Source organism: Pinus tabuliformis, chromosome 1_2 (genome assembly GCF_031772625.1).
Source record: "Pinus tabuliformis cultivar Carrire ecotype Pingquan chromosome 1_2, CPIR1, whole genome shotgun sequence".
Lineage (NCBI taxonomy): Eukaryota > Viridiplantae > Streptophyta > Pinopsida > Pinales > Pinaceae > Pinus > Pinus tabuliformis.
Genome location: NC_142298.1, coordinates 879,819,513 through 879,834,955, shown reverse-complemented (window position 1 = coordinate 879,834,955; position 15,443 = coordinate 879,819,513). Strand labels below are relative to the sequence as shown.

Here is a 15,443-nt window from a genome sequence, read left to right as displayed (position 1 = left end):
CCAAGTCACATTCAAATAAAAACAAAATTGCTCAGTGAATGTACATTGGTTGGAAAAATCCATTGCTAACATATATGATAACGCATTTCTTCTTCCTGCAATAGAATTTTAGAAAATTCAGCTCAAACAATGTGTAACTTCATATTAATCAAAGGCCTCAGAAACCCAGTGGACATTTAAAATAGTTACTAGACTACTATTAAGTGGCCTCCAGTAGTATTTCTTCACAGTACAATTAAATTATTAATGCATGTAGAATCCAAAAATAACTTCTATTGATTTGATGAACATATTTCTCAATAACAAAATTAGTTGATTAAAAGATAGTTCCAGTCTAACCATAATATGGGTAGCCTGGATGAGGACATGCTCCACCATTTATTGTGTCCAATCCTGATGGAACCATTCGTGTATCTTGGATGGATGTTGCATATTTTTCATACTCGTTTGAGATATATGGTGTTTTGGAGCTTAGAACACCATATTGAGAAGAAGATGAAATTCCTATGTATGTAGGTTGTGTTGCATATGGATGCTGAGATGCATATGTTGAAAGCCCTAATGGATATGCTGACAAACCAATTGGTGGTGGTGTAGAGGCTCGTACTTGTGGCCCTGGAATATGATATGAGTTCAGGCTTGGATAGTTTATTCCATAAGGTATCTACATTTGTGGAAATACTACATGTTGTGATGATAACTTCTCCTTCTGACCATCAACTACAAGTTTCACACTAACAGTCCTTCTCTGCATGCCAAGCACAAAAAAAAATAGGTGTCAAGATTAACAATTTCCCTTCAACTAATATGACCAACATTATCAAGTTCTAGACATTACTTACATCAATGGTTTTTTTCGGTTCCTTAAGAGCCCACTTTGTAACCTCGATAGTCTTGAAAGTCACAAATGCAAATCATGTGTTGGTGACAAGTAAATATAGGATTAACCAAGAAAAATACTACCAAATCAGCTAGGCCTTGGAAAAACATGCATAAATATCTAAAAACAAAAGCATGTTAAATTACCCATCACAAAAAAAACTGACAAATTTTAGATATGTAACATGGATTTGTTGGTATTCTTATCATATGCAACTGAACCTTCTTCTATCTCTGCACATTTGGAAAAAATGTCTAGAATCTTATCATTAGCCATCTCATATGAAACATGTTAGGTCCTTATAATATTAGTGATTCCCCCATTATTATTTTCCTTGTATCCCCTTATTGATATTGTTTTTCCATTGTTGTCCCCACATTGTTATTATTGTGCCCCATAGAGACCCACTATTTTCATTGTTGTTCCCTTAAATTATTATTGTTATGTCGACTCTAATTATATTGTCACCTCGTAGACTTCTATATATAGAAAGTAGGTTTTTTCATTTGAATCATCGAAGAATTATTCATTTGTGTAATGTAAAGGAGGTTGACCCCTAGAAGAGGCTTATTTTGAAGTCATTGATATCTCTCTTCTTCTATTTTGTGAGATGTTTTCATAACAAAATACCACCAACGTAAATTTACGTTTGAGGTTGATCTGCACTTTGACTAGGACCTATCCTCACCACTACCATATTGCTTACGGTAATCCCCCCTGTAAAATAAACAATAATTCATATAAAAATTACGAAAAATAGGTGTTAAATAATGAATCCGAGTTGTTTGATGATTGATATTCCCCTATGTAACAATGGAGTGCCATAGAACTTGAGAAGTCTCAAGACTCAGAAAAAACAACAATATATAAATGGAATACCACTTTTAGCAACAATAGTTGGATTTCTTTCATTTTTCTTCAAACAAGTTTGGGGTTTTGTGGTAAGTTAAATTTTGTTGTCTTACAAACATTAGTTAAATATTTTGCAAAATAACATTTAAAAAATTGCTTACTTCCCAGGCTATTGAGCATATGATTTTAGATGCCAAAGATCAACTTGTTAAATTAAAAAAATAAAACACATAAACTATTCATCCTGTTGAGTGATATTACATGATACATTTTCAATAAGAACTATAAAGATTTTATTAGTGGCATAATAAATACAATTTAGAATTGTAAGGAGGTATCAATGTCTTAAGTGAATATGCCTGCAAATGAAACAATGACTGCTCTATTTGAAATAAATTAGAAGCATCACAAGGTACTGGAGGGAGGCATTGATATTTAAATGCATGCATGTTTATAATGTTGGTGAAAACAACGGTAAAGATGTCTTGAAATTCTTCATGAGATATAATATTGATAAAGAAGAAGAAACTCAAAAATAAACATGATTAATCCTTTAATGACAATATCCTTCAAATTCAATAAGATATCATTGGACAAATACAAAGCATGAAAAAAAACAAAATTTACAAGACTGAGAAAGGAAATACATACATTAATAGTCTTGCTAGGCTCCTTCAATTCCCTTCGGGCAGAATCAATATGCTTAAATGTGACAAAGCCAAATCCTCGTGACTTTCCTGATCTCTTATCCATAATAACAGCACCTTCTTCAATCTCCCCATACTCTTCAAATGCCTGAGAGGAAATATACATGCATTACATTCAGTTGGCTTCAAAATGTATATTACTCCCAATACAACAAATATATTTAAATATATGGAGGAGAGAAAAGCTTTATCAATTCAACCACAATCTTTTCCAACAAGTCTACAAGAAAATAAACATAATTTTTTAACTAATTCTTTCATATCATAGCATGCCACCAACTTACATTCAATTAAAAATGAAATTTCTCAGCGAGTGTACATTGCCTGGAAAACTTCACGGATAAAATATATGGTAATGAATTTCTTCTTCTTGCAGTAGAATTCTAGAAAATTGAGCTCCAACAATGTGTAACTTCACATTCATAAAAAATTGCAACAACTAAGTCTACATTTAAAATAGTGAGTAGAGTGCTATCAATTGGACTCTAGTAGTATTACTTCACAATCTAGTTAAATTTTTAATTCATGCAGAATCCCAAACTAACTTCCATTGATTTGATGAACATATTTTTCAATAAAAAAAATTGGTTGATTAAAAGCTAGTTCCAGTCGAACCATAGTTTGGGTAGCCTGGACCAAGACTTTCTCTACCACCTGTTGTGTACAATTGTATTGGAACCAATCATGGATCTTGGAGGGATGTTGCATATTTTTCATATTGGTTTGAGATATATTGCGTTGTGGAGCTTAGTAAATGAATTTATTCTTCCTACAACAAAATTTTAGAAAATTGAGCTCAAACAATGTGTAACTTGACATTCATAGAAGGTCACAAAAACCCATTGGACATTTAAAATAGTGAGTCGAGTGCTATCAAGTGGACTCCAATAGTATTATTTCACAGTCTAGTTAAATTGTTAATGCAAGTAGAATCCCAAACTAATTTCCATTCATTTGATGAACATATTTCTCAATAAAAAAAAATCTGTTGATTGAAAGCCAGTTCTAGTCGAACCATAGTATTGGTAGCCTAGACCAAGACCTTCTCCACCACTTGTTGTGTGCAATGCTATTAGATTCTACAACTATGACCAAAATCCACCTTAGATAGTTCATATGATGCAACTGATATTTTTATTGGATTCCTCTTTGTGAGAGGTATATGATTGATCGAAAGATCATCTCATTCCGACATGTACAAATGGAATTATGAATTTATTCCATTTATGGATAAATTGTCAAGGTCGACCAACAAAAGACATGTCTTATCATCCTCAACGTTGCATATAAATAGAAGGTTCATCTACCTCATTTGGACATCATTCATTCTCACACATATCTCTCTCTCCTCATCTAATTGGGTCATACAACTTCAAGACAACATTCTTCTCCTCCACACGTGTGAAGGGTTGACTGCAATTTTCTATTTCTAGCATTTACCAAGGTGTAGGAAGTTTGACTAGTATTGACTGGGAAGCGTTGAGAATTTTTACTGTGATTTTTGGGTGAATATTTTTGTTTGGGCAAGCCGCATTCTTTGGCACAGAAACAAATATTTTCTCTATTGTTTGACCAATGTTGACCACAACAAGTTTGACCATAGGCTTGACTCTACATTGACCCAGTTTGACTGATATTTTTGGGAATTCTTTAGGCTAATTCAGACTATCCTTAGAGGCCAAGTTGACTGGGTTTGATCGAGCTGATTTTGACGAATATTTCTGCTAAGTTGACTAGCATTGACTTTTTGGTTAGGGCATCACGTTGACTGTAGTTTGACTCAACAAATTTGACTGTGTTTAGGCAAGTGAATTTTGTATATTATACTCTCTCTCTGCTAAACTTTTGAAGAATAATAAGAATACTTGATCAAAGGGTTTCCCCACATTGGGGTTTTTCCCTGGCATCCATCAAATATTGTGTCTTGTTGTCTTGGCTTGTCTTCTACTTTTTATCTATGTTTTATCTTCATTTACTATCATGTTAATGTGATTGCTAATATGGAAATTGATATTGGGCTGGTAAGAAAATTTGAAGTAAATTTCTCTTAAGCATAGAACATACCATTATTATCTAAAATTAACAAATGATGATGGAACTAGTCATGGATCTTGGAGGGATGTTGCATATTTTTCATATTGGTTTGAGATGTATGGTGTTGTTGTGCTTAGAGCACCATCTTGAGAAGTAGATGAAATTCCTCTATATGTAGGCTATGTTGCATATGGAGGCTAAGATGCATATGCTGAAAGGCCTGATGGATATGCTGAGAAACCAACTAGTTGTGGTGTAGAGGTTGGTACTTGTGGCCCTAGCCTATGATATGAGTTGAGGCTTTGATAGTCTGTGATGGATTTCATTTTTATTCAAACAATTTTTGGGTTTTCTTGTAAGTTAAATTTTGTTGTCTCCCGAACATCAATTAAATATTTTACAAAATAACATTAAAAAAATTGCTTACTTCCCAGGCTACTGAGCCTATGAGGTTAGATGTGAAAAACCAACTTGTTAAATTACAGAAATCAAACATATAAATTATTCATCCTGCTAAGTGATAATACATTATACATATTCAATTAAAAATATAAATATATTATTAGTGGCACAATAAATAAAATTGAAAAATTGTAAGGAGGTATCGATTTCCCAGGTGAATATGCCTGCAAATGAAATAATGATTGCTCTATTTGAAATAAAACATAAGCATCACAAGGTATTGGAGGGTGTCATTCAAATTTAAATGCATGCATGTCTATAATGTTGGTGAAAACAACAATCAAGATACTTGGAAAGTCTTCATGAGATATAATATTAATAAACCAGAAGCAACTAGGAAAATAAACATGCATAATCCTTTAATGGCAATATCCTTCAAATTCAATAAGATATTGTTGGACAAATACAAAACATCCAAAAAAAACAAAATTTACAATACTGACAAATGAAATACATACATCAATAGTCTTGCTAGGCTCCTTCAATTCCCTTTGGGCGGAATCCATATGCTTAAATGTGATAAAGCCAAATCCTCATGACTTTCCTGATGTCTTATCCATAACAACAACACCTTCTTCAATCTCCCCATACTGTTCAAATGCCTGAGAGGAGAAGAAAAGTATATACTTTTAACATTTTTACAAACCTTGCCTCACTACCTCCCTTGAGACTCTTCTGGTGCTTTTAATGTTACAACACTGTAATTCAAGTCGAACCCTCAAGCATCATAACTTAACCTCAAACATTATGGATTTACACTTGGAAACCATGCAAAACATCAAATACATACATAGCATAAGATGAGCAAGTTACAAACAAGGGAAATGCACTAAATAAGCTAACATTTACACATGCACACACAACAAAAGAGAAAAAGTACTTAAACCATCTAAACCTTTGTTACAATCCTAAGACCACAAATATACAAGTCACACACAACGATGCCATCATGCAATCACATCACATAGGGTATGTGAAGAAGTCTCCCAAGCCAATCCACACTCAAACAACTTTTGATGAGCAATGTCCTTGCTTTCAACATCTCTAATTTCTTCTACAATTGTAGGGAATGAAGAATCTTTGCATTGACAATCATTACAATCAATATATTCACCAACAAGAAAATCATCCATGCAAGAACCAAAGGCATAATACATAGACATACTTCAGTAATACAAACCTCACTCTCGAGAAAAATAGAAATTTAAAGGAGAAGACATCAAATTTTGACATGGCAAAAGTATTTTAACATAAATCGTGGGATATTGATGTTCAAAACACAGTAGAAACATTCATATAAATTCAAATATGATCTAAATGAATGAGAAAAAAAATCCAGTCGATGCAGAATTATACATCTCATGGCAGTCGGCTACTTGGGCTATAACAATAATCGCATCCTCCACGATTCCCAACCCCACGTTCATCAGTTGCGAAAAGATCACCGAAATGACTCTCACACACACCAATTTCGGCCTATTAAGCATATGAAGAACCAAAAGAAAGAGGGTTTTTAGGGAATCCTTGGTGCACTTGCGAACTCCCTAGTTGATTAAATCTAGCAGACCTCTGATAACCTTCAGGTGGTCACCCACTATGGCTTTGTAGCTTTCCATGACGAGAAGGTTGAATATGGCACCGATGAAGATTTCCTTGCCCTCTACCCTCCGTCTGGCCCATAGATATTGCGCGATGGCATCCAAGGCACCGTGGCTTGACATTATGACAAATGTCTTTACTTATGCCTTGAATAAAATACCACTCTACAACGAATTCGTAACTACTTTCTTTGGATCTAATGGTTGAACCTTTTTCAATCATCTAACATATAATCTTATGGCGCACTACTTTCTCTGTATCTAATGGTTGAACCTTTTTCAATCGTCTAACACATAATCTTATGGCGCACAATGATGACAAGTGGACAAGAGGATAGTTAATTTCAAAGGGGAACACCTTACTACGTAAATATATATATATATATATATATATATATATATATATATATATATATATATCTATATATATATATATAGATATATATATATATGTTTTAATCATATAGTAATTGATTTTATAATTAATAATAATTAAAATAATTTAAAGTAAACTTGTAATTTAGTTAACTTATGGTTTTTTAAATTTTCGTAATGTTAGATGTATCTTAAGGTAAGTGTTCTAATGTGTTTATTGATAATTGATTTACATTATTGTTGTGTCAGTTATTTTTTATTTTTAACAATGTTGAATTAGTGACTTGTAAATCAAATATATTAATAATTTACCATCATAGATCCATTTTAAATATGGATCTAACATGAGCCCCAATCCAATTTCTTCACTTGCAAACATTTTTATGAGTATACATTATTTAAATGTTTTGTATAGAATTCTTTTTTATTTTTTTTAGATTAAAAAAAAAAATTTGGCATACATGAACAAAATTTCAACTTTGATGACCAGAAGACGGGCTTACACGACATAGTAGGTTGTAGAATGACTATCTTGACTCAATACACATCATAGCCGGTTGTATAATAAGTCTCTCAACTCAATAACTTAAAAAATATGACTTAACTAGACTTAATATTCCATAAGAAAATAATCTATTCTCCCTGCCTATGTAATTACCAAACTAAAATAACTAGCATTTGAACCACATGTTGCAAAGGAAACGCAATAAGGCAATGGCATAAGAGACAATAGCATAGAAGAAAGAAGTCAAAATTTTATGCAATTTTGTTTATTTATTGGTGTTTCTTTTTAATCATATGTTATGTTTCAGGGTCAAAGTGAAGGATTTATGAAAATGCTCTTCATTAAGATTTTGGAACCTTTATAAGTAAATGATCTAAATCAAATATTTCATAACAAAGTAATCTCATATCACCTTAATTCACAATGCAATGGATAATAGTTTTAAATTTCTCCCCATTTATGAAATTCTCCATTCTAATTGTTGTTTGACCATGATAATATTTGCATCATAATCCTTTTCGTGAGAATATCATTTAGGAATTCAATGATAAGTGGCACAATTATTTCCTCACAATTGTGAAATCCGCATTCTAAATATTGGCATCATAATCCTTGTTCGTGAAAATATCATTTAAGAAGTCAATGATAAGTGGCATAATTGGTTCCTCAAACAACACACTAAAATAAGAAGACATCATTGTTTTATTGGACTTTGAAGATAAACATTATCAATAACTTGTCATTAACTTTCCAAATGAGTAGAAACATCTTTGAACAAAACACTAATCATTCTTATAAAATTTCTTCAAATCTTAAATCTTATATTTTAGATTCAATAAAGTCTATCCTTAAAGTAAATATGATCACCCTAAAACTTTCTCCAATTAAGTATATTGTATCCTAGCATTGTTAAAAAACAACTTTATTTAATCTTATCAAAACGTTATTCAAAATCTATCAAAATTCTTGACAAAATCTATCAATACTAAAACAACATTGTAATCAAAATTCTTCACCTAATACATTTCCTCTTAACTAGGAATCAGAGTTCCTAAAAGAATAATCTCATAAACACAAAGCCACTTTGACAAAAAAAATCACCGAGGGTTACACACTTGAAATTTGTAAACATTAACTAATCCATCATATGGCTTGGGAATATATTTATTAAAACATCTACTCAAAACGCCACCAAATATAGCATCTTGCTAGAATTTCAATATATCCTCTTTGATAGAATATTAAAATTTTATAAGATGACATGAAGCAACGTAATGCCTATGCAATTCACAGTAATTTATGAGCTGGCTTCAGAACAAATTTATAAGATTTGTAATAGGGGTTGCATTGAGTATAGTGTTTCTAACAATTTTCATAATGCAGTGTTGTTAGGTGGTATGCCAATGGTGACACATCATGTGATCATATCACACTAACATAAAGGATATTTCAAGCTTAGTTATTTAAGGTTGTGTGTAGAAGATTTCAAGAGAAGCTATGCATGACAAGTTATACATGCCCTAACATAATTCCCCCAAAAGATACAAAATTTATCTGAGAGGTTGATTTATCTTGGGCAATGTGATTGTTATATGACAAGGCATGCATTGGAATTAAGGTTGTAAAATATCTCATAACCTTTTCAAATATACTATAAATCAAGGCCTTGGAACACTAGCATAGGGAATAATAAACATGTGTGGAAGCCAGGACATTCATATAAATTTGATGTCTAACTACCAGAACATATGCTTCATAATCTATTTTGTCACATTTTGTTCCTTTCATTGAAATAGAACTTGCCACAACTCTTTTGTTGGTGCCAAAAAAGAAAGGGATACCTAGAAATTTAAAGATATACCTAAATTGAATCTACAACCAACTTACATTAATTAATTTAGAATCTTGTTAGCATTGTTTATATGACATAGTTCTGGTCCATGGAATCTTAAAACCCTAGGGATATATGAAAGATATCTAGGAATTTCATCACATTTTTTAAACACTCAGTGTCCTCTTTCTTGTGAGGAAGTCTCCTTTTTCTTCTGAGGAAGGGGGATCATCTGCAAAGTGACCATGACTTAGGTCTTCAACATTTGACCGAAGAAATAGATATTTGTTCACCTCACCTAGTGAACTTTCCAATCTAACAAGTATCCAAGAGCCTTTCTCGAGAAAGGTCGAGACCCAAAAAATTTGAACAAAACAACCCAATTTTAAATAAAATAGTTCATTAGGTAAGAATAAACTTGGGCCCTAAAAATATATATCTTGTGACATAATGTGGAGCTTCAACATATGAAACAAAACACTAAAATAATAAGACAACATTGTTTGATTGAACTTTGAAGATAAACATTATCAATAGCTTGTCAATTAACTTCCAAATGAGTAGAAACATCTTTGAACAAAACACTAATCATTCTTATAAACTTTATTGAAATCTTAAATCTTATAATGTAGATTCAATAAAGTATATCGTTAAAGTAAATATGATCACCCTAAGATTTTCTCCAATTAAGTATATTGTATCCTAGAATTGTTCAAAAAAACCTTTATTTAATCTTATCAAAACGTTATTCAAATTTATCAAAATTCTTGACCAAATCTATCAATACTAAAGAAACATTGTAATCAATATTCTTCACCTAATACATGTCCTCTTAGCTAGGAATCGGAGTTCCTAAAAGAATAATCTCAAAAAACAAAGCCACTTTGACAGAAACCATCAAATATAGTCTCTTCCTAAAATTCTAGTAGACCATTTATAATCAGAACAAAATTTGTTTGATAAACCCCCCAAGTTTCATGTACGATGCTAGAAGTGGACACTTCTGTAGATATAACTAGAATTGTCATTTGGAAGAGCTGTAGATGCATACTTCTGTAGGATGTTGTAGTAGTTAAGAATATGGCTTGGAATGAAATGGATGATAGGTAGAAGTGTTGGTATGGATAAAAGGTAGATGATGGTGAATGGATATTTAGGGAGTGAATGTAAATCAACCTTTTCCATTTCACCTACCATCCTTTCTTGACATCCAGGTTTAGGTTCCAAAATATCCACCTTAAAGTTTTCTGTAGAGGCTACAGTGGAAATGTTTGGCAATGTGACTATTAACTCCCCCACGTAAAGAATGTCTAGATCGCTTCTAAATATTTTCCTTGAATCTTCCTTTGGCATTTGACCTACCACCATCGCTAGACTTCCAAATTCAAGTTCAAAATTTTCTAGAGAGGCTTCAGAAGAAGCATTTGGCAACACATATTGTATTGTCATTAATTTCTGCTTGTAAATAATGTCTACAATCGCCATTAATTTATTTGATGTCATCTCCAAACTTGTGTTTTCTGCTTCAGCAGACTTGCTTGCTTGTATTTGAGATTCAAGCTTAGAAGTAGCCCTCTGATGATGTGCCCTTTTTCTCTTGATTGCATAACCGTTCATGTTTATAGCTTCATTTCATTGTTCATGAATCTTCCATGGTTTTATTTGTGATTCAAACTTCAAAATAGCCCTCTTACGGCATGCCCTTTCTCTCTTGATTGCATCACCATTCATGTTTATAGCTTCAGCTGATTTCTTAGTTTCTACTCTCCATGTTTGTGCGTTGTAATTTGGGGTCGCATTCCTTTCCCTTGCAAATTGATCATTGCAGATGATTTCATCATTTGCAGGCATCTTGATGTAGTTAAACGAAGTTCTTGAATTTAGCTTTGTGATTTCAACTGGTGTCCTTGATTTCCTTTCAGATTCAGGTTCCAAAATATTCTCATTAAAGGTAAGGAAAGGTATGGGCTGACACCAAGACATGGAAGGATATAAGAACATATATTTTCATTATGGGATATACCTTACCCTTACCTTACCCTGACCTGACCTTCCACAACGGGGAAGCAATATTGATGAACGATCCTAACCAACCTATTTAGTACAGGAAATTGCCTTTCTTTGAAACCAACATTTCCCTGCTAACTTGCTCCCTCTTCGAGAGAAAGAGAGTCAAACAAGGTCTTCAAATGAAAAGGCTATCATTTGGAAGAATTTCAATCTGCGAAAGTCCAAAGACATCCATTAGGGTAGTTTTTCCAGCACCACTAACTCCCATCAAGGCTCTATGTACCCCTGGTCTAAAGGATCCACTTAGATTGGAAAGGAGTTGTAGCCTGTCTTGACCCAACCCTTCACTTTTCATCTCCTGTTATGAAACTAAACATTATTTCCAGATATTCCATCGAATAGAACCTAGTTATGTTAAGCTACTCGCAGATTACCAATTTAATTGGAAGATTTATAGATAGACATATCGGTGGCATGTTAACATAATAGTTTATGTTCTCAAAAGCCATCGAGAATGGCCTAAAAGGAAGGATCATTCCTTTCTTCTATTGTGTCGAGACATGAGTGACACTGAATTCTCTACCAGATGTAGAATTTTCTTCAAAGGTTAGATTATCTCTCCTCTCTAACAAGTAAACATGACTGAAAAACTTATTAAATCTATGAAAGAATAATGCCTATTTTTATCATATACTTTCAAAGATTTGGATGTGAATAGGTTACATACTTTTATAGATTGCAATCTTTATAGTTCAATCTTTTCATCTTTTCTTTCAAGAAAAACCAAAAACAGTGCTTTTGAGCCTAATTCAAGATCAGCACAAAGGTTTTCTAATGTCTCTCACTCCGTTGTCTGAGAGAATGTGTTACAGAGAAGTTATGTAGTTCATTCAATTTTCTCACTTCGTCGTCTATTGAAGGAACGACCTAATTGCATTTCACTCTGACAAATTCCTCAATGTGGCATATTGTATTGCAACCTCCCCATTCATACCTTACCCTTACATATTGATGAACACAACTGAACAACCTATTCGGTACAGGAAATTGCCTTTCTTTGAAACCAAAATTGCCCTGCTAACCTGCTCGCTCTTCCAGAGAAAGAGAGTCAAACAAGGTCTTCAAATGAAAAGGCTATCATTGGGAAGAATGTGAATCTGCAGAAGTGCCAGAAATCAAAATGTTTGAATCAGTTGACCAAATTGACAATGGGTAAATTGTTTTTTTGTAGTACAGATCTAAGCTCACGCGATCAAATAAAAAATGTGAATGAAAATACCATATAATGCTTTGATATATTACGCATATAATGCTTTGATTTCTCAATATGCTAAGTCACTCTGTTGACTCAAATATGTAATAGACAATAAACTAATCAATGATAGAGAAAATAAAATGTCAAAGTGAGGCGGGACCAGTTTTGCAAATAAGTCTGCTATGCCTGTCAAGAGAGTGTCCAGCCTCTTTGTTCCAAGGTCCCAAAAGATGGTCCCAAACAGTAGGGCAACGACTGTAGTGAAGAAAAATCGCACAACATTATAGTGTGGATTCCTCCAATATGACCAATGTTGCTTCCAAAGGCATGCCACGCACTGAACCTTGAAGGACCGTGCATACTGTGTTGGAAAACTCAGATCCTGCAAGCCAGGAGCAGGGGTGCTTAGCTCTTGAATAAGGGCTTGATTCCATCTGAAAATAGAACAACATAACTTTCAAATAGGGCTTTAAAAAACTTACAATTTCTTGGGAGAAATTATTGCTTCCAAAGGCATGCCACGCACTGAACCTTGAAGGACCGTGCATATTGTCTTGGAAAACTCAGATTCTACGAGGTAAGAGCAGGGGTGCTTAGCTCTTGAATAAGGTGTTGACTCCATTTGAAAACAGAACAACGTAACTATCAAATAGGGTTTTAAAAAAATTTACAGTTTCTTGGGAGAAATTATGTAACTAAAGATAGGGTAACAAAATTAGAGATGCACAATAAAAAAAGCTCAAAATTCTGAAACAAATTCCTTCAATTATGTTAGACATACTCATAGAGCGCTAATTTTCTGTAGATCTCAGCAAACTCTACACCGAGCTTTTCCTCAATAGCTATGGAACTCACTTCCGACATCCATGTTACTGGATTGTATCCTTCACTAATCTATGGTATTTTTGGAACGGCCTGGCCAAACAACCAAGAATCGGACAAAATTGAAGAAAATAAGTTTTGTTATTATAAAAAGAGTTGTAGTTTAGCAAACCAATAAAACAGAAAATTTAGCAATTATTCCCTGACTTGTTCGAGCCCTTTGCAACCCTTCATTTGTTGTTAAGCCAAGAAAAGAAACATAGAGTAGGCCTTTTGTCATTCATTTCCCTTGGAGATTCCCCACTGGAAATATCTTGTCATTTGTACAACCTTTCAGCTGCCATTAAGGCCAACAATCCACCATCATCATGACCAATAAGCACAACAGAAGAAAATGCCAGCTTCTGACAAAATGATGATAACAGACTAACCTGCAAGAAGCATCAAAATTAGATCTACCACGGACAATGCAAACATAATGAAAATCATTGCCAGCAATATTTAAATCAAGCACTTAAATTTCCCATAAGATCAATTAAAATTAAAGTCTAGTAAAGGAAATGAAATAAAACAATATTTTTCCCAGAATACAAGGGATCAAAGTGCTACAATCACAAACAAAACAAAGTTTGGTTGAAATTACAAGAAAGAGCAGATAAAAAATCAAATAGGAAAATAGTTAAAACTCTGAATTGATGAGATGGCACTCAAATCCACATGGCTTCTAGGTCTCACCTGGAACTCAAGTTCACATGAATTGGGTAGTCCTTTTACTTTCCATTCTGATTTGTTGGGACAAGAAGTAAGTCCCCAACCGGGCCGATGAAAAGCAGCGACAGTGCATCCATTTTGCCTTTCCAGGGGATTCATAACATACCTCCAAGAGAAAACCCCTCCACCAAATCCATGTATTAAAATCACCCCCATGCATCCAAATTTATATGGTGTTGGCTCTGATAACTTTTCTATTAACCCAAACTTGTCATGCTTATATTTCTCCAAATTCAGTAAGGGAATATGCTCAAAGAAACCAGAATAGCTATTTCAGCCACACTTGGAGATTCGATTCACTTCTATGGTAGTAGAGCCGCTCAATAGTGGAGTGTACAAGGGCTCATTTGTCAAGGTATGACTAAACTTCCTGGCAAGATTATGAGATCTTGGAAGCAAAGGGTCATCAAATCTTAACCTTCTCAGCATAGACCCATAATTTTCACTATTACTATCACGGAATGTACTGGAAGTGTAAGAATGACTATTTGTAATCTTGTATGGATAACCAGACCTTCACAGAGCATGAAAAGACTCTCATCATCAGGAAGGATTCTTGAAGGCATATGTTTCCCTCCATCAAAGAAATATTTCTCTTCAGAATTACTTTTAACAATTCTACCCATATTGGGGTTGGGAGAACAACGAAGATTCTGATAACCATGGAAAACAGTGTTGTAAAGTGGAACCTGTAGAATGAAAGACATGGTCAATAACAAGATCATTTCATTATCAATCGAGATGAGTAATGAAAGTTAATAAATAATGCTTCTGATACTCTTCAATGGAGTAAAATGTAAAGATCAAAAGGAATAAGAATTACTGCTGTACAAGAAACTGGAGAAAAGTTGAGCAATGCAGTTATGAGCTACCTACGACAACAGAAACATATCTCCTTTCATATTAGAGCTTACATTTCACAGATATGATAGGATTCTCAGCATTTAAATTTGTCACCAGTGCCCAATATGGCCTTCTCATACCACCAAACTATATCATAGCAACCTTGGTACAAATATCATAACTGAATGTATGCCAGGTAACACCCTTGCATATGTGGCAGTCTTCAAATGGTGGAAAAACGCTCCTTAGACTCTAGAAAACATAGCAAAGCTAACATGCATATTACTTTCGAGATTCGGACTTTGGTTTCTATTTCCTTTGCAGGTTGTACATGTTGCAGACCTATGAAAGATAGAGTCATTTAGAGTGCAGAAATATGGCTTTTCTTTTCATTTGGAGGCCCTATTCAATGCAGCTTTTATATGAAAAATAAGATAACCTGTAAGATACATAAATTATTTCAAATCATAGTTCTATTCCCCTGGGCCACTTCTATCC

At 33.6% G+C, this 15,443-nt stretch overlaps 1 pseudogene; it reads right to left on the bottom strand.

Moving 5' to 3' along the window:
* Nucleotides 1-316: 316 nt before the first annotated feature.
* LOC149208767 (UBP1-associated protein 2A-like) lies at nucleotides 317-6,656 on the bottom strand (annotated as a pseudogene).
* Between the last annotated feature and the right edge of the window lie 8,787 nt (nucleotides 6,657-15,443).